This window comes from Glossina fuscipes, unplaced genomic scaffold, assembly GCF_014805625.2.
Source record: "Glossina fuscipes isolate IAEA_lab_2018 unplaced genomic scaffold, Yale_Gfus_2 112, whole genome shotgun sequence".
NCBI lineage: Eukaryota > Metazoa > Arthropoda > Insecta > Diptera > Glossinidae > Glossina > Glossina fuscipes.
The window spans coordinates 8,768,818-8,790,416 of NW_023998455.1; the positions used below are offsets into that span (position 1 = coordinate 8,768,818).

Below are 21,599 nucleotides of genomic sequence, written 5' to 3' on the forward strand. Positions count from 1 at the left end.
AGTCTAAAATATTAACCGCTTGATATTTCATTTAATTTCATTCACTAGTCCGTCCATGCACTTACGCAAAAAGTGATCAGCATTCTGTATAATGCCACAATAAGCATAAGCTCTTCCTAACAATAATGTAACGAATTATGTACAAGAAAAGGAAAAAGAAACATTTCAATCAAAGAAGAAAGTGTCATTCAAAAATGTAAAATGACATTTTTATAAAAAAAAAAAAAAATGTCGATGCATAACAAAATTGGTTATCTGCTGTGTAAATATACATACATATGTATATATGTGCGTGTACATTTTCTAATTTTCAATTGCATGATTTCGTTCGTCCACATAATGTTTACGTGTTCGGAAGCGAGTGTTTTTTACATGGATATCTGACTATGCAGCCAGTAGTAGAGTAGTCCTATTCATATTTTGCCTCCGTCTTAAGCTTCCCTTTCGTTTTTATCTCTTTTCTCGGTTCATTCTTTTTTTAATTTTTTGTATGAGTGCGCGAGTGTAGTGTAGTGTGGACGGGTGTTTTTAACTCGTTGAAGAAAAAGTATAACTGAATGTGTGAATGTATGTGTATATATAAGCATTGTTTTTGCATTCGCCTCCATGAGCATTTTAATAAAAACAATACACAGCGCGGGGATCAACAGTGTACTATTCTCCGTCAAAGTATGTGAGAGTGTGTGCGTTTATGCTTTACTCTTCTTCCATTCTCCTTTTCCTATCAAAATTTCAATAGGGAGGCTCTCCTCGTTGTGTACAAATGGTTGTTGTTGTCGATTGTATTTTAAGTATCTTTTGTGCTTTCGAGTAAGCTTCGGGTTGATGTTGCCGACTACTGCGATTCGTATTCGAGTCCAAGCAAAACGAAAACAACCGACAACCAGTCAACCAACTATTCCATCTACAATCTATCAGGGACAACAAAGCTCTTGATATCCCTACGTATTCAGTATATTTTTGAGGTTTGTCAGCCGCTGGTGCGGTATTGGTTTTTTATTTATTCATAATGTGATTTTTTCCCTATTGGAACAATATTTTATAAACAATTTTTTGTTCACGCTGAACAAATGAAAATTAAAAAAAAATATATATATTTTATTTCATTTTTCTTTAAATATATTAATGAAAACTTTAAAAGGCGAATAAAGTGAGAAAACAACTGTTAAAACAAATGCATTTTTCAATGAATTTTTCTGTGTGTGTGCATATTATGTGGTTTTACTCAAATTTTATACTTTTGTTTTACAAATTTGAGAATCTTGCAAATTGATTGTCGAGTCGCCCTCTTGATTGTTGAAAACAGTGTTACCCACTGTAACAAACTTATGGACTGTAACAAATCGCATAAGATTAATTTGATAGCTGCTTTTTGTCGACTTGTGGATTAAAGGTAAGTGCGCTCGCTCTAAGTGACTAAACTTAGTCGCTATTTTTAAAAGCAAACTTGATACGTTGTAATACGTAGAATGCCGTTGTGGAGTTATTTGATGTGAAAACCTATTACACGCGATGAATGAAATCGCCCTTAAATTATCGATTGATCTCATGTTGGCACATCTGTGGAAAGAGACTTCTCACGAAAAGCAAAAATAAACGATATCCAAGAGATCGTAGTCTGTCACTATCAATATCAAAGGTATATGGATTTGTGTTTGTTTTTACGTGTGTGTGTGTGTGTGTGTGTGTGTAAGTGTATATATCTGTATAATTAACAATGAGCAAGCAAATAGAAAAGAAGGAGGATTTAAACAATTCACTTTTCCGTCCTGTTGGTTCCAGATAACTTTGATATTATGGTGTGCTTATAATGGTGGCTCCTCGCATTAATTGAGTCTAAATTATCAATGACTGGAAAAAGGCGTCTATCAAGCCTTCAAGTAAATTATAAGCAAACAATTTCACGACATGAGATAATTTGGTTGATCGGCTTATTTGCACTTGAGGTTAAGTGACTTTTTAGCTTTGCGATGATTTCATATAAGATGAAGTGCACATACACATACACGTATACATGTATACACGTTGGCTTATGTGAGTGGCTGTGTGTAAATACAAATTCAAGCACTAATACACACTTGCTCGAAAAGGGATACAAGCTGTGAAATATGAAAGTGTGAGAATAATGTTAACGGCGAATTTCATTAGCTATACACTAATGTACGTTCCCCAAAAGAAAGTTCCATGTCACTTATTCCGAATCGCTACTTGTACAATCAGCAACGAATATGCGAAGTACTACGCACAAGAGATTTGAATTCCTCTTCCACTTAGCCGAAAAGTTTTTTAATATGTAAATTATTTAAAGAAAATTCAAAAACCGAAATAATTTGGAATGAAAATAGCTTAGTAAATATGGAAATTGTTACCCCTTTACCCTTTACCGATTGAGAACGCCAAGAAATAATTTACAGATATTCTGATAATAAGATCTATCTCTCTACTACTGGCTAGGTAAGCATAACAACAACTCATCGTACGCTTACAGCAAGCATTTCAAGCAAGCAAATCCATAAGAAAAGCGGTCTCTATAAGGCCTGAAAGGAAAACTGAATATTCGTCCAGGTTACGTGGAGAACCAAATTAATTCATATAAAATAAATCAATTGCTTGAACTAACTCGCAATTGTGAATGCGTACATGGCGTGCGTAATCATTGTATTGGTCCAAGATAAATTTTTGATGTTGGGCTCATCGTCAAAAATACTGCATTTAAGTGCAGCGCATAAAAGAATTGCAATTTTTATAATTTCTCCATAGAGTTTAGGTAAACATTATTGCAATGGTACCACACCTTCAAATCGAAAATTGCGAACAATTTCAAATAAATGTGAAGAAAGAATGTTTACATATATACATACATGTATATATGCGTATATGAATGCATGTACTTACGTACTTACATATAATTACTGAAAGTAGATACATATGTGTTTGTATGCATGCTTGTACACGCAAACCCAAATGCCAATTTAGGGAAAACAAAAACTTGGCACACAATTTATTGACATTTTATTGTGTGCATTGTCGTCTGTTGCGTCTCTTATGAGGAGAGCCTTTCTTGTGGAAATTTTCAATTTTTCATAAGACGGCAGTTAGTATTTGCGGCACAAAAAACTATATATAAAAATAAAAGACAAATTTTTCCGCATCATTCATTTCTAAACTTAGTTAACAAACATTCATATGCATACATGCATAAATACATATATACATGCATATTACGAATAAGCGATATTTGCGTTGCATTCAAACACTACTACTGTCTGTTTTGCTGGCTTTGGGTTTCACATGCGAAAACCTCTCTCTTTCGGTATTGTTGTTATCGCACTTTTTTTGTTTGTTTGTTTGTTTCTTTTCATTTATCGGCAAGATAGTAAGTTAGTGATGAAACATTAAACTTAAAGTCGTCAATTTTTGAGGATAAACATATGTATGTGCATCATGAGCGAAACACATTTATTTTTACAATTTTAGTTTTAATTATTTACACACATATTTCCTACAACATAAAATACCCGCATTTCGACTACTCACTGTAATAATAATAATAATAATAATAAGAACCGTTATGTGCTCATTTTTATATTATTCTTTCTATAGAGATTAATTTTCATCTCGATTGCTTTCTCTATTTTCTTTCTCTCTCATTCTCTCTTTGCCACTCTTTTTCTCGCTTTCTGCGTTTTTGCTCCTCGTTTGCATTCATTCAACATAAATGACACCGTAAACATATAAACCGTTTTAAACATTTTCGTAACAAAAACCACTTTTTAAAAATTTTAAATATATATTAATATATATATATATATATATATATATATGTAAGGGAATTGTCTTCGCGTATATAAATATTAATGGGATTTATTTGTTTTCCAAAATTGGGTTAAATGATAATTTAATAAGCGAATGGAAAGTAAATGTTTCAAAGTATTGCATAAATTCCCTGATGATCAGGATGATTATGGTAACAGATTATAAACGTGTTATATTCATTTTGCATACACCGAACGATATTCATCATTAAAAACACTCTAAACTTTCAAATCTTTGTCAGTCAGAATATGTGTGGACCTGGTCTTGCTTAAAATTTCTTACGTTATAATAATATAATGAAAAATTAAATAATGAAAAGAGTTCAATAATTTACGATAAAAAAAAAGTCCCAAAACATATCTCCTATCCTATTATACTTGTAGGTCTGCAGATTTCAATCAGGATTATCTTTCCATATCTTCAAGTTTTTATTTAAATTTCCTGCACTAGACAGACAGACCAAAGTTGGCATTTCTATATATATGCTTAGGTTATGAGTTTTTATTTTTCTTATTTAGTACAAAACACAAATTTATTTTGCTTTATTTCATGGCCGATATATTTTTTAATACCGATCTTATCGTTTGTTCTTTGATTGAAAATTTCAATGATGTAATGTAAAATGACAAATGCACGCGATCTAATCTTTTTGAGAAAAAGTTTCATTTCATTTCTTTCTCTTCATTATTAATCTGCTCTTTTTCTATAAAAAATGCTGTCAAGTTCAATTCTTCTTTTTTAGCAGTACTCACTTTATTCTTCGCTTCTCCATCCTTATCTTTATCCTTTTCTTCTCTCTCTCTCTCTCTCTCTCTTTCACTCTCTCTATGCCTGTATGCAACAATATACAACAATAAAGGCACAACTAGGACGCATTTCCCTATGAGAATAAATGCAAGGATTTATTACGGAAAATTTCAACTGCGATATGCCACTTTCGCGAAAGTTTTCAGATTTTCAGGCGATTTAGCAAATTGCAAAGCGCCGGTGGAACGCAGTCCGTTTGAACTCCAATCGCAATACAAAAAAAAAAGCAGCGAACAAAAAGTTTTATTCCCAAAAAACCCTAGAATTCCAAAATTCTAGGTGCACTTTCCGAAAGATGATAGAAAAATCAATTGGAGAGGCCCTAAGAGACATTTGGCGGGGCTTTTATAATTGTCTTGAAAGATTAAAAGAAATGATCTGGAAATGCAACAGAATGACATTTATATGTTTTTACTGAGCTACGACTTAAAGGGGTTTTAAAAATAGGAGTCAGTTGCTGGGTAAATAAGTCCGGCACTAAGTAGTAAATGTAACAGAGATTTTGGTAAGCAACATAATACGAGAGATATTCCTTTCATTCCAAAAGCTTTAAAATAGGTTTGTATTTATATCACCAAACTTTTAGGAAAAAGGGAGAAAAAATTCGGGGAAACTGCTTATAAGAACTATTGTGTTAATCTTTTTTATCATTATCGAATTCGTCTGAAGCGTCTGTTTTGCTGTGTTTTGTTCAGTCGCAATATGTTCTTTCATATCTCGGCCCCAGTCTGTCGCCTTTTTTATTAGAACAGACTTGTCTAACAACTAACAACATAAAGGTTTCAACAGTTTTCCAAATGTGAGTTGAAAACATCATCCACAAGAAAAAACAAATAAAAAAATTAGATGCACTTTGAAAGGCAGTTGAGATACCAATCCAAGCTATGCTGTTTTCAATTTCATGTTTCCATGACTCGGATAAATATATGTATTTAAGATTTTTTAGTTTCTTAGCTTCCCGCCCGTCAATAAAATTTACGTTTGTAAATTAAATCCGCTGCGTCGTGTCCGTTTTGACGATTCCTTCTTCGTAGGTGTTACACAAATAACTTCTTATTTGAAAAGCGTGTAGAATAAATGAAAGAGACATGTTAAAGACCTTCAGGAAACAGAACTCATGTTTTGTTACAAGCGTTGTCACGAAACTTGTATAATCTCCCCTCCGACAAATTCGTTTGACACAAAACTTTTTGAAATTCAAAGCGTATAGTAAAAATAATCGAACAACAGGTAGAAAACTGAAAGAAAGCTAAACAAAAAAAAAAAAAATTTAGGGAAGATTAAGAAATTACAAAGGAGGAGAAGTGAATTCTTTCAGGTTTTGTAAGACTTTACACAACACATACACGCATATACAAGCTCATAACAAAGTTATTTTAATCGTATGGTTGTAAGTAAAGATACACGTAAGAAGTTGTTCTGTTTACTTTCTTACCCGAAAAGTTTGTTTTTCGCTCTCTCAACGCGAGAGTCCGTCATCACCGCACACTGCGATCGTTATCTTCATTGTAAACGAAAGGAACACAGTGTAAATGTATGCATAAAAGAATAATGGATTGTGTCTATATATACTTATATACGTATGCGAGTGTGTATGCGTGCGCACATTTTTAAATAAGATCACAAACCCTAAAGTTGACAGAATGCCAACAAGGCAACCATCGTGTACATATGCACATATATATTTACATACATGTGCATATGTATAACCCAGACGAAATAGAGTAAAAGGTTTCATAAATTTGGTTGGAGATGGACGAAGGGGGAATAGCGTTTTTGTTAATTTTGTATTCGTCAGCAAGAAAATGGAAGTTTACATATTTTATCCTTCAATTAATTATGTCGAAAATGACGCGTCGAAAATCTTACGTTACGCCTAAGATTCTCAGTGGATACATCATCCTCTAATAAATAACAGCTTGCCATTGCTATGGAAACTTTGTTCTTATCGAAAACTGGAAGGATTCCCCTACAAAACGTCTGTAGCCGTCAATTTGCTCATACAAGTTTTAATAATAATGCTACCTACTGAGATTGAAATAATGGGTGACTTTGCAAAAATTTACATCACTTAGTCTTTACTCAATAACTTCTTTCCCGACGTATGTTACTACGTGTTTACCGTGTAAGCTTATCTTAAAAACATAGCCGATGACACGAGGTGTTTGGTTTTTACGATTGCGCTTCACTGTCGGTGTACTGGATGCACTCGAACAAATTATTTTCAGGAATATAGCTCTAATTAATGGTAGTAGTAGATCAAATCAATCGTCAAGAATATGCCATCAGGAAGATTAGTTTCTCTTACGGAGATTTAAAATGTCATGGTCGCATTACTTATTTAAGATTTAATTATGATCAAATTATTATTTATAAATAAATTGATGAAAATTTCACCGCATATTTTACAGGCGATGCTGTAGTACCTGTGAAAACTAGAAAGTGTTGACCACGCCTACCTAATCTCCGTCCCTTCGTCTGTCTGCCTGTCTATCTGCCCAACTGTGTAGTATTTGTGGTTAACATTCTGCCGTTCGCAAAAATGAACACAGAAATATTCACACATGATATTTAGAAGCGAAGAATCGAGAGAGGTTCACATATTCAGAGTTCAAGGAGAAAACAAACTCCTTCTCTTATCATATCCATCCTAGATGGTATATTTTATTCCAAAGCTTTTTTTAAGGTATGGAAGTGTACACACAGTATCCCCTGTATATATACTGTGCCCATCCAAACAGTGGTATCGATATAGATGTGCTTATCTTTTCTCTATCCGTTCGTTATAATAAGATGCTTCTAGAGAAAACTAACTTCATGTCTTAAATTTTTTTTTTTTTTTTTTGTTAAATCAAATCGACGTGGAAACAATCATAACGCGCTAAACATCGGGTTATTGGTCACTTTCTCCTAGAGTACAACACAATGCTTAGTTTAGAGCTTTAAGTGTGATCCTCAGTCTTCATGCTGTCTTTGGGGTATCCGCAACCAACTTCAGCATGCTACTCAATTAAACTAAACTAATTTCATCACCAATGAGTCAAACATAACCTAAAAATCAAAAAATCAAAAATTTTAATAAAAAAGCATCAAATATTTCATCACCATGTAAATTTTTGAATACCATCAACGGAGTTCAATAACGTTACTGGATTATGGATCTAAATTGAAGTTAACAAGTCCAATCCATATCGAATATAAACTAAAAAAAAAATTAAAGTAAGTGTGATCCTAAGTTTGCTGTTAGCGAGGTCTCCGCTTCAGCTAACGCACAAATGAGCTAAATAGGACCAATAATGTGAACGTGGCTGTGGAGGCAACCAAACGTACGAGACGCCTACACCAGTTGAATTATTTTCTTCTCCTTCATCTACTAATCCGATAAAAAGTCTTGATATCATTCTTATTTCAATAAAATAAATATTTTACGAAATGAAATCGGCCATGTGCAGGGTACCAATGAGGAATTCTAGCCATCAGGAAATCTACGTAAGTAAACACTTTTCCCTTCTGTCGAAATGCCTGGGGAAGTTAAGATTTCTTGTAAGAATAGGTGAGACACGTGGAGGGAAGTCCTCGGCATAAAACACTTACACACACAATTTTCTATACGTACGATAGGTGATCGATATATCGAATCAATCATGCTTTGCGATCAGTCAATCATTGTGCACAGACTTCTAGAGTTGGGCATTCAATAATTCGGCCTAAGCTCAACTTTTATATTTTAAATTCGATCTTGATGTGGTTTATGATTTGATTTCTGTGTTTTTACGAACATATCGTTGTTATTGTTTTAATATTATGTAGAGTTTTTGTTTTTTAGGTTTTTCCATCGCTTTTTTCAGCACAACAGTATATGTTTTGGTCACTGACCTTTATATCAATGTGTATCACAATTTTGTTTACCCACATAGTACTGTGTAAAAAGTATGTACAAATACATATTCAACACTCTATTCAGCCATTCATTCATCCACCTATTTAAAATAACAAAACGCATAAACACACTCACAATGTCCATGCGTTCATCTAGTTGTTATTCCAACATTCACTCGCTGGCCCATCATCATATCATCAGTTGTTGAGTCGTGTCGGCTTGAATGTGCGTGAGTTTCTTTTACGACTACCTTAGGATTCAGTTGATGTTTGTGTGTTCCACTTTTGATTTTATACTGTTTTCGTTGTTGTTTTATATTTCCTTTTGTTTTTGCTTATTTTTTTTACGGACATTTTCATGACTTGAAAGGAGAAAGAGCGAGAGAGACACAGAGAGAGTATAAGAGAGATCTATTGTATATTACACCCCCTCTTGATGAGACGCATTAAAACAGAGAGTGCTGCACTATTGCAATTTTAGGTTGCACGGTTTGCAAGCTATTATTCACTCCTAGACGACTAACCAGAAGTGTTTCACTTCACCCAGGATTGCTTATTATTTAATGGAATTCTCCCGAAAATTTTTTCTACACATTCATAGAATTGTTGGAAAATTTGATTGTAGTATTTTATCTGTCAGTTTAGCAAAATAATGGGTGATATAAAAGGTCTCCGCGGATTTTTGGTCTTCTTTTGAGCTCCTGTTTATAGCGTGCTCTTTTCAAATGCTTCCAAACTGTCGTGGGCTTATCTATAGCGCCTCCGCTATTTCCTGACAGCTTGAGTGCTGATCTTGCTCTACCGGTTGCAAAATTTCATCGGCTTTTTCAGTGACTCACCAACCAGAGTGAGGTGGATCTTTCACATCAAAATTTCCAGAACGGAATCGAGCAGACCACTCCTGGAACCTTCTTTCCCTCACAGCATCCTCATCCTACATTTCGTTAGTTTTTCGGCATGTTCTTGCATATTTTGCCCGTTTAATGGTAAAAAAGCATCACATAGCGTATTCCTTCTGCCATTTCAGTCATTTTCAAATCAATATACTTTTTAACAAAAGCAAAGACGTAGAAAACTATCTTCACAAAAAATGTAAGCTGAAAAGTGACCTTTTAAGCTCATGTCCGCTTGAGACAATCAGGCGAATGTTGCCCGATATCTAGTAGCAAGAAACAGCGGAGACTTTTTATATCACGCACTAATTTGAAAATGTTAAAACGAGGACCAGAATCCGGCATAAGGTGAAATAAAGGTATCATTTCTGCCGTGAATTTATAAACGGTTTCAATAAAGTTTATGCTAAAAATAATAAAAAATAATTTATTGAAATTGATGTCTGCGAACAAAACAAAAGGGCATAGTTGGGAAAATCTTCCGAATTTCTTCAAGAAATGCGGTTTAACTTTGATGGGTGTTTTTTAATTATTGCAAAATTGTTGGATGAAGAGTTAAAAATTGTAGCATTTTACGATGAAGGATGATTTTTCGACATTGGCGTAATATAATTAATTTCACTTCTCACAGTGCATTGCCTTCCCACATACTAGACGCTTTCTTTAGGTTTTCCGAAAGCAATTCGCGTGTAATTTCTCGTTTTCTTTTTTTTTTATCAGTCGATATAAACAGTACTAAAGAACAAAAGCAACGACCACTCGCAAGGAGGGATACTAACAAGTATCGCGGAGTTTTACGTAACCTGTCTTTGTATGTATTGTAAAGAAAAATTATTATTGCTTTCTTTGGGGAAAGAGAAATTTTCGTAATTCGCGAAATTTATACATATACATTTATGTGAGAAAAGTCCATTTGTCTCTCTTGCTTTCACACGATGATGAGCGTGCCAGTAGGTGGTTGCGATCCTCGCCTGACCACAAACAAAAATAATCGTGCCTAGCCAGCAGGCACCGAAACAATACTTAATAAAACTGATAAACAGAATATTTTTGTATATTTTTTCTGTGTTGTTTCTATGTATAACTTTCATGCATTGGTGGAACCCAAGCGGAGGGAAAAGAGAGCCGCACATTGTGTGGTGCTCGCGACGATCGACTCAATACATCGTACTTCTTGTTTCAGCGATTATGTTCTTGTGTGCATGTTTTTTATATGAGATTGTTTTCCTCATTCTCTCAAGGCTCCCTTTCAGAGAGGATCAGTGCAATATTTTACGCAAAGGAATACAGAATCGAAAGATAGAGGCAAATAACAAGCACTCGTATACGTCCAGTGATACACAAAAAATAAATTCTATACTATACATATTCTTGAACATTAATGCGATAAAGACCATAATATGGGGATAGAATGTGAAGAGAATGTGTACATAACAACTAAGAACACTTAAATCACTTCGATACATACCCTTCTTATTGGTTAATAATATTAAGTGACTGAATGACTCTTGATACCAGGCATACGACCGCAAACTTATGCGACCAAATTCTCGTTTTTTTTGTTCTCGACTCAAAATTTTACTTGAAACTCCTAAGTTAACCTCCAAATAGGGCGAGGCCGAATAAACCGAAAGATGAAAGATATCCACAAAGGCATCATGGACTATTTCACTCCACTTAAATTTGTTATCCATGGAGTATATAACTTAATAAACGTAGCTTAGTCAAAGCTTTTTTCGTTGGTAAGGAGGCAAATGGGTCCATCCACCTGAGTTGCCGAGTAGGCAAAGGATCTGGACTAACAACTTAATGGTCGTGGATTCAAATACCTTCGATGCTAGTTTTAGAAAATATTTCTCTGGGTAAATAATAATGCAGACCTGAACATACCTTCTCTGATTATATTACGATTAGCCTTGTTATTCCTTTTCTAATCTCACTCTTTTATTCCTTTTTTTACTCTTATTGTGGCTTTGCGCAGCGATAAGAGCACTTAGTCGTTTGTTTTTGCTGTGTCAGCGATAAGAAGTTCGATCTTTATCTTTATTGGGCTTCCTTTTTGCTTGATAACACAAAGAATATGCGGATAAGCGGTATGCTATAAAAAGTTTATATATTTGTGTACTTCTGAAGAAAGTGAGGGAAAGGTCTTAGGCCGGATATTCCATATACTCCAAGCAATGGTAAACATGATTAATAATAAGCAATACAAGATTCAACTGCGTGCCGAACTGGGGAGTTTATATGCAAAACTTCAGATTCTGTTTCAATTTTTTTCGGCTTTGCTGGCTCGTACAACACTACAACCGGACTAAACTAATTCTCGATTGAGACGTCATATATTTCGAAATCTTCGATTTTTGCCGTTAAATATATCCTCATCCTTTCCGCTATCATAGTAATTTACCTCAGGTTCATTGCCATGCCCCCTCAAATTTTTCATTACAACTCCTCAACCCGTATAACTGAAGCGCTGCATACATTTTGATAAATTTTTCATTGCATTTAAATATTTTTTCATTGCTTGAGCGAGATAATTGCCGATAAAGAATAAGCGAATAAGCGGACTCACAAATTTTTGAACTGTGCATATATCACTAACAGGATTTTCTTACTTAAAAAAGGTTGCTTGTTATCCACACGCATTGATATTTTAAAATTAAATTTTGTGCCACTTAAGCCTTTTTACCAAGTACAACAGAAGAACAGAAAAAAATCTCTTTAATTGAATTAGCGAATGGCGACATGCGAGGCGTGACAGCAAGAGGAAAGTGTAAGAATGAGGAAACCCGCACTAGGCTAAATGTGAAGCCAAAGCTCAATGTCCCCTAAAAAGGCGACTGCAGCAACAACTACAATTACAACTAGAATAAAAGCAGAGGCACGTAAAAGAAATGCCTGCACTCACTTAAATGCACACATATACATAGTCATTTCCAAATACACACATTTTTCCTAAATTACTATGCAAACGAATTGGGGTAAAACCACTTAAAAAAAAAAAAAAAGAACGAAACAAACGAAACACAGCGAAGAAGAAAAAGAGACATAAATAAAAGGCTTTGCCAGCAAAACAGAAACTAAAGCAACAGTTTGCAACAACTATATGGGTAGGCACACCCTTACGAACGAAGCTATAGTAAATTGGATGGTGTAAAGCGTATATGTGCGCTGATGGGGACGATGTCCGTTTTATGTAATTTTCAGGCAATCAAAACAAATCGAAACTAAAAAGCGAACAGAATGTGTGAATAAATTTAATATACCGGTGTCTTATCGGTTAAAATTAAAAATTCGAAAGCAATCATTTCGGTTTATTTTTCATATCATACGATTCAATCCTCAACAAGAGGATTGCAGCAAATATTTTTTTGTGCCTTTTTTCACCATTTTGCACACGAAGCCAATAAGATATAAATAAACCACCCAAACAGCACATTTATTCTCTTATGCGAACAGCAAGCGCACAGCAACGAAACAAAACAAAATCTAAAACAAAAAACTCTTTCAAGGAGAACAAACAGGAAAGAGTCACCTTCGCCATACATTATTACACGTAGGGATGTACGAATAATAGCAAATCAAGGCAAAATCATGCATGCGCACTTCACGGACTGCTCAGACGTGCATACATAAAACGTACTCGCATGTATTTATAAACACGGCATATATATATATATATGGTAGCAACCACCACGAGCCTCGATAAAAATGAACAAATAACAGCTCGCTTCCCGTTACCGTTACTGCGTGTTCCTTAATTAATGCCATTTAACAAAATGACGGACGAACTATTCACAATACTTTTACGAACATTTTAAAACGTCTTCTCAAGTACCTAGAGAGATTAATACACGGGCCGTCTTCACTAAATGGCAAAAGCTAGCCAAATGGAAAAATTTAAATGCGCCGAGAGAAATTCGAGATGGTTTCAATACAAGAAAAGAGACGGAAGAAAGTTTGGAAAATTCACTACATTCTTAGAAAAAGACACTAATCAAGCCACTAAGTGTTGAGAAGTGCTTTACCTGCCTTTCGAGAAAGCAAAGACAGCTTTTGAAAGCCAACGCAAATATTTTGTAATACCATTTTTATTAAACTTAGAATACAAAATATCATTTATTACGACCAATCACTCAGATAACCTCTCTCTCTCTCTACTCGTCTAACACGGTGACGATCAGAAAGATATGAAGAAAGGAAGAAGGCAGGTAGGTGACTGCAACCTAGTGGGTGTGTTCCCCAATCGTCAAGCGTTATGCGTTTACTGATCTGTTAACAAGTTTAACGTGTAGCCATATTGACCAGGAAGTACACCTTCACTTTTTTTCAAGGGCTATTTGCACACTACCAGTATTTAGTAACGTATAGTTATCTGTTGAATGTTGGTGTGATTTCGTATACCTGCACCTAATTTCGCTGCTGTAATATTCGTAATAGTTATGTGGCTGATAAAATTGAACAACTTAGCAGACTCCATCTTTAAAAGTGGACAAGATTACCCATAGATAAAGTATACTAATGCTATGCTTTTAATACAAGGAGTTTTCGATACGATCGCCAATAGGGTTGTTAGATGAGTGCAGGAACGTTGGTGTCTACCTCTTGGCTAGCAAAGTAGAAGAATAAAAGAATTTCTAGAGTTATACGAACTCAAATGGGCTATTCTATCGTTGCGATAAAACAGCAAAGGCCACTTGCACTCCACCGTCCTGATATTAAAAACATCCAAACATTCTTTAAGGAAAGCTGACGGGACTTAATATTTTAGTATTTAGCCGATTACCTCGGTAGCATAATCAAATTAAATTGAAATAAATGTTGAAGAAGTGTTGGCGCTACTTACTTTCACCTATCTTGACAATTTTTTAATTATTGATTCTTTACCCTACAATACTTGTGATATAGGCTGCATTGAGTTATTTGGGATGTATATAACGCCCAATTCTTGTCTGTCTGTCCGTTCGTTTTGTTCTCTTGTCTTCAACCTAGAAGTCGCAATTTTCGAGATGTTTTGATGAAATTTGCTGCATCGATACGCTTTGGTGTAAGGAAGAACGTTATTGAAAATAGGTAAGATCGAAATAGTTTTTCGACCACTCCCCACGTAGCATCTTATTTTGAGAGATTGTTATACCTATGACCATATTAAGCAAAGTGGTGTAGGGTATTTATGGTGGACCATGACTAACTATAATATTTTTGCTTGGTGTTAGTTACATTTTATTTTCACATCGATCCCCACAAATTTCACGAAAAATAACATATACATTCTCGAGAAACTAGATCCACCATTTGTCCGCTGGGGAAGAAAGCTTAAAGCATCTCAGAAATAACATCTAAAAATGAGCATCACTCATCATGCATAAATGTCTTCAAAATAACTGAACAGTTTCAGAATCTGAAAGTTTTAAAGCATTTTCATTAATATCATACGAGTTTCGGCGCTCGATGCACGCCGGACCAATGCGTACGTCTTTTGCATGTTGCTTCTGTAGCTAGTGCTTAGTGCTTGTATAATCATCATCGGACGGAAAAAATAATTAATAAAAATTTTTACCTCTATCAAGACCTCTTATGCATGCAGCACTTAATACATTGGTTTTATTAGTTTATACTGTACCTGAAATTTACGACAACACTAGTCTTGTCTTTGGCCTACGAAAACGTGAGATTTTTAGTATATTGCATATTTGTAGGGAAATCAAATCCTACTTGAACTAAACTCTTAGAGACAACACCTTTTTTATAACTTCAAAGACCAAAATATATGCGTGACAAACGTATAAGAAAGAAACACACATAAATAGAGAAAAAAACGAGGTCAAATAATGATTGCTTTAATAACTTGTAAAGAAGAAAAAAAAAAAAAAACAAAGCATTTATAAATGATCTAAGCTCCATTTCCTTCCCCCATACCAAAAGCACTATGATGCAATGATGGCCATAGAATATCAGATGTGAAACTACAAATGCATACATACACATGCTTGTTCACTTTGCATATCACACAAATACCGCCGATCTGTGTGGAGAGATAAATGGACGAGGACGAAGAGGCCTTAGTTTCTAAAAGATTTGTATGGATGAATATGGAAAAAACGCGAAGAAGAGAAAACAAAATACAAAAATATATTAACAGATTTTCACAACAGAAATAAAAAACATGTATGTTGAATACGTATACGACGAAGCTTTATCAGATGTCTGTTTCTACACACATGTCGGAAAATATTTCTTTGTCACTTTGAACGCGTGGTATCTTTATGTGTTGAGACTAGTCACTTGACGATTCAATACAGACCGGTGACTTGAACCATAATATAAAGTACATAATGAATAATATGAACAACTTCAGCAGCCACACCATCTCACAAATCATAAACTTTACACCATTTTTTTTGTATTAGGAAGAAAGATAAATTATACAAAAAAAAAAAAAAAAAAAAAAAAATGAAAAAATGAAAAAAAAGCACAGACCTTCAAGATAAAGAAACAGGTACAGATTGGCATTACTGAAAATATCATCTTAGGTGGTGTTGATGGTGAGAAGGGAGTGCTGCTATACGTAATGTGAGAACTTTTAAAGGTGTTTTATACTCAGTGTAAATTCATTTATCATGTTAGTTAGTTGGCTTGTTGGTACCGAAAGCTAATGATGTAATGGTTTCAAGAAAAACAACAGTAAGAACGACCACTTAAATAGAAGAGAGCTCGGTGCACACACATATACAAATATAGAAGACGAAGATGTTCGACCCTACGATCATAAGATAGATACAGATTCGTGCGTATGCTAGTCTTGGGATACATTGGCTGTGTTTCTGTTGAAAAATAGATAATAACAAAAATATACCAGCTTCTTAAAGCTTTCAGTCGCAATTTTGTTTTTATAAGATTCGTAAGAGAAATAACACAAAATATAAGAATTTCTACAATAGTGGCAACAATCACTTAACTTATAAGTCAACCCCATAATCACAGTTAAAATGCCAACATGAAACTTACATTAGAATCCTCTCTCTTTTTCTGTCCCTCTCTCTATAGGATTTTAAGCTAAGCAGATCTAATGTAAAAGCAAATATAAAAGGGTATGAGACTACAAAAAAGACAACAACAAGAGAAAATATTAAAAGTAGCTGTTTTCCACAATATATATATATACGAAGCGCACCCCCCGACAGCTCCCCCAGTTTTATTCTCTTCTTTTCTATCTCTGTTTTCTTCGTGTTGATATTTACTGCTCGTCTTTAACTCGTTGTCTCTACAAGTGCACATATATAATTGTTTGTTGTTTGTAAATGAGTACAAGAATCACGCAATAGGGCAAGGCAAACGGGCACAAGCGGAATTTTTAACATGATCGTGAACAAGTACACATACACACATGCAATTATTCACCTATGCTTGTATTGTGTATCTAAACCTACACTATAATAATAAAATGACTCCAGCAAATACTAAACGATTCAGTGACTCTGCGATCATTTTGCGCCTGGGTGTTGTTTGTCTATCATTTTTTTACGCAGAACTAAAGGTATTTTTATTATTATTATCGTGGTCGTTGTTGCCTGGCATGGTTTAGTGGCATTAGAAACGTGTAGGTAAAAATTTACAAACTCTTATATTTCACATTGTATGATCTTTGCGCATGTAAAGGAAGGCAATTTATAATTCAATGACAAAAGCTTTGACTTTAGATAAGTGAATAAACGAACAGGCAACCACCAATCAAATAGAATGCACAACAGGGAGTGGGCATAAGTTCAATTATTCTAAGGTGGAGATCTAATAAAAACTAGTAGGAAAAATATAGCAAAAACGATGAACCATGAAAGTTGCAAAGGAAAATGTATGGTAGCTTTTTGATTTTATTGTTTTTTTTTTTTATACGATTCTATTTAAAGATAAGTTTTTCTATCGCTTTCCCCTGCTTACTGCTCATATATGTTGCAATATGAAGACCGCCTACCTATAAAGACAAGCTGTGTCCTTAACACGCAACAACGCCTTTTTCTTTTTAATAAGGGGAAATATTTAAACATACGCGTATACATAACATAATTATTTGGATATTTATTTATTTCGTATGCAAAGCTTTTCATCCACCCTTTTTTGTACGCAAAGGAAATAGGAAACTAAAACAGGTCACAAAGCAACACCACAACACTACTAACATAATACAAACAATAATTAACGGTGTCTCAGCTTTGTGAGAGAATGTGCTGAGATAGAGAGAGAGAGAGAGAGAGAGAGAGAGAGAAATATTGAAGAAAAGAGCGCTCACTTAAATATCTGAGCGAAGAGTACTCAAACTTAATAAATACTTAATAAATACGCGACGCTGAAAATAAAGAAGAATGCAATAGACGACATTTATTACACCCTAAATCGAAATTCCTTTAAAATTACTCTGAATGTTTTCTGCATTAAAACATATCTGCCGCACATTTCCATTAATGTTTACATATTTATAACACATGGCGATTATATTTATTCATTCAATTGCATAGCGTAAAGTATAGAAAACGTGCCACCTTATACGAACGGTATTCTTAAACATAAAAAAAGTGATTTTTGAAAATAAATAAAAAATATTTAAAAAAGAAACAAGTAAATGTAAGTACAAACAAATCAGAAAAATCCTTCTTTTAGATTTTATGTAATAAAGTAATTATATTTTCTCGTAATTTATTGCTTAGAGTAAAAGTTTTGTTAAGACGAATGCAGAGAAAAATAGGGAGAGAGAAAGAGAGATACGGATTCATACAATGCTGCCACAGGCTAAATTTTTTCAATAGAAAATGAAAAAAAGAAAGGGTTAACAATTTTTAAACATTAAGTGTAGCAGCTGCTTAACAAAAGAAAGAAATATTCTGCAGGCATACAAACTTTCTATGAAAATTCTATGAAAACGTATGCACTTCATAATAATCACTGTCATATTTTAGTTTCTTTCATATCCCAATACCGGAGAAATACATCGTAAATGATTTTTTTTTTCCTTTTGTGCATATATTTCCATATCAACATGTGGAAACCACATAAATTTTTCTCTCTACTAAACAATCGATCTGGTAACACTCATTTCGACCAATAAAAAGTAATCTGATCATGAGTAATTAGTTAAATAAGTTGAGAGAGAGAGAAAGAAAGAAAGAAAGAGCATCTATTTGTTCTCATACTCTTTGCTGGCAGTCGTAATCCTACTTGATTTGACGTAAAAGGAGACAACGCAAAAACACATTTACACAACGCTGACATAAATTTTTATGTGTAAGTGAATGTGTTTCTATTTGAAATTATATATTCGTTTAGTTTAGTGAATTGTTGTTATTGTGTGTACCCATGCATGTTCTGTTTTTATGTGTAAATATAGTGGTTATTACTGCTGTTGCTTCTGCTATCGCCTGTATCACTTTGTGGCTGCTTTTACGCCTATTGTTATTGTTATTGTTGTCGTAGTTTTTAAGAGGATTTACACATTTGTTCTAATGTAGATTGAATTGTAGGACGGCCGCAAACAAGTACAACAGAAACCACAGATATGTGTACATATGTACAAATGTACAAACACATATACAATTATAACGACAATAGGCAAAACGAGAGGTTGTTTTTCAGCTAACATACAAACACACATAAACAGCGCTTTTATTCATTTTCATATTAAACGACAACACGACAGTCACGAAGTATTTTGTATTTTAGCCTACGCGATCAATGAGGAGCACGAGGACCGCTCAGTCGTGGTAATGGTGTCGTAAACGCGAGTTCAATCATCACATTGTACGAAAGTTATGTTAAATAAGTGCGGGGAAATTTTTTTTGCAAATGATTATAAGAGTCAAGAATTTATTGATTAATCAAGAAAAACCCTGAAAGTGAAAAGGAAATATTCCCCGAGAAAAAAGCAAAAAAAAAAAAAGAAAAGAAATGAATGCTCTTTGAAAAAGCAAATATGTGATATTTCAGTGTTTCGTTGAACGCATTTTCGAAACCTGTTCTACGAAATTATTAATTCAAAGGAAGAAAAATGTATGCATATAAATTTTTCCTATTAGATGTGAGTAATGAAAAACTGTGCGTGTATTCCCTTTACGGTTACCATCAAAACAAGTATCACCACTACAATCGCAAAAGCGATATGATAATTAAAAGAGCTGTATAGCAATTTAACGCTCCGTCATTAAATGATTTGGTGGGGGACGGTTCTGTCTTTTTTATACCCTGTGAGAATTTTCTTACCAGAGAGAACACAACATGGTGGTGGTGTTGTTATATTGCTATTAAATTATAGAGAGCGGATGAACGTTCGTGTACGTACGTACATACGTGAGAATTTTTTAATGCAATGCAACAATTTCCCTCTCATCAACTGCAAGTACCCTAAACACTTCGAGGACTTTAAAACAGTTTTTTCTTTGTTCGATTTCAGCATTCGTTATCGTTAGTCGTGTTTGAAAGGATCTTTCTACAAACCTGCTTGTAAAATATAACTGAAAACAGTGATCATATCAAAAATATGATATAAAGCTTTAAAAAAATATTGTGGAAATGAAAAGCTCCTCTAAGATAAAAATATAAAAACAAAGGCTTGCATTCTGTTAGTTTTATTCCTGAAAGTGGAGTTAAAAAGTAAATATGACATTTGAAAAATATTGTTTCTGTTGTTAATTTATGAGAAGGAAAATAACATTTCAAAATGAAAGAAAAGCAAAGGCCATTCTAATCAATTTTTATACAATGGTACTAAAGCTTGCAAAAAAAAACAATTGTGGAAAAAATCATACAATGCTTAAATAAAAAATTATAAAAATTTATATTTGATCTCTCATTTGCACAATAAAAAAAGTACTATTGATTTAGAAGAAAGAGGTAGAAATAAAATAAGATAGAAAAATAAGCTTCGAGCAGAACTTGAGCGCACATCACATAAGTTCAAAATGTCTGTGGACTAAATTAAATTCATTAGGGGTCTTTCAATTAACAATTGCTCATGCGTGTGTAGTGTAATTAGAGTGAAGAAAGTTGAGGTGGGAGCTTCAATAATTTGTAAACAACGCGGTTGAAGTCATAAATATGTTTTCTTTTTACGCGATCCTTCCGCGAATATGAAGCATTTTGCTGTAAATAAAATTTTGAAACTAAACGTTTACAAAATATTAGAAGTAAAAGAAAAATCCAAACGACCAACAACCACGACATGTGTCTCAAGGCCATTCCACTCTGATATGCTCTAATCTACTCTGCTAAAATAGCACGAATAATATGTTTTCCAATTAGAATTTTGTTGAGCTATGCCCAAGGCAATAAAAAACTTGGAAAAAACCTAAACGAAATTGGAGAGTGATTCTGTCCGTCATCAGAGGATGGATGGCATTGCTCGTAGTACCATCAACAAATCACCCTAGACAAGTGTTATCCCGCTTACATATATCTCTATATCGAATTCTCCTTTGACTATCCTAGTTTATGGATTGTTTGTTGCCATATCGGCTACCAATGTAGTGTCATTCTAATGCCTAATCAATGAGCTTGACATAAGGCCAAATTTAGTAGAAGACTTAAATCGTATCAAAAACGCAAATAATAAAAATAATAGCAACCACCGTCAACATCACAGCATCTTGATCTGTAAAATGCTTATGTGCGGGAATATTTGTAGAGATATTTTTCAAAAATAAATCCCGCGACCTGTCAATAACCACAAGTAGTAACATTAAAGTCTTTCATGAAGAAAGAACGCAATGTTCTTGCGGAGGTGAGGGAAATTTTCACTTTTTACTTTCGGTCTGCCCGTATAGAGGACATTCTTTCAAATTTTAGGCGTTGTTCTCGCTTTTATAGGTTTTAAGATCATATCTGCGAAGGTCGGATCTGGAAGCTTTTATCTTATCTGTTAAGTATATAAGTATAAGCACCTTTTAGAAGACATTCATTTCAAGGGTTCTCTAAATTGACTTTCGTAATTCACTTATATTACAATTTGTTAAGCTCAACATTTCTTCAAACCGTAGAATTGTCAGCAGGTCGATTTTGATTCACATACGAAGTTTAATTAGCTGAATTATTCTGCGATGGAAAAAATGTTAAGGCTACGAAGAAGGTAGAATTCTTGCTTGTATCAAAAGTGAATTAACTAACCATATTTTTTATGCTTTTGTTTTAAAATTTTTAATTTTTTTTTATTACGTTAATTGT

The 21,599-nt window shown here is 34.0% G+C and overlaps 1 protein-coding gene across 7 annotated transcripts in view; it reads left to right on the forward strand.

Moving 5' to 3' along the window:
* The first annotated feature begins 305 nt into the window (after positions 1 to 305).
* LOC119639619 (protein tramtrack, beta isoform) overlaps positions 306 to 21,599 on the forward strand; it is a 42,336-nt gene continuing 21,042 nt past the window's right edge. The window contains exons 1-2 of one of the 7 annotated variants that reach the window (XM_038037100.1): positions 306 to 965; positions 1,142 to 1,393. The gene's annotated coding sequence lies outside the window, so the exon portion shown is untranslated. Of the gene's footprint in view, positions 966 to 1,141; positions 1,394 to 18,689; positions 19,462 to 19,833; positions 20,034 to 21,599 lie in introns of those variants that run through there. The other 6 variants (XM_038037102.1, XM_038037106.1, XM_038037103.1 and 3 more) reach the window with 6 other exon arrangements.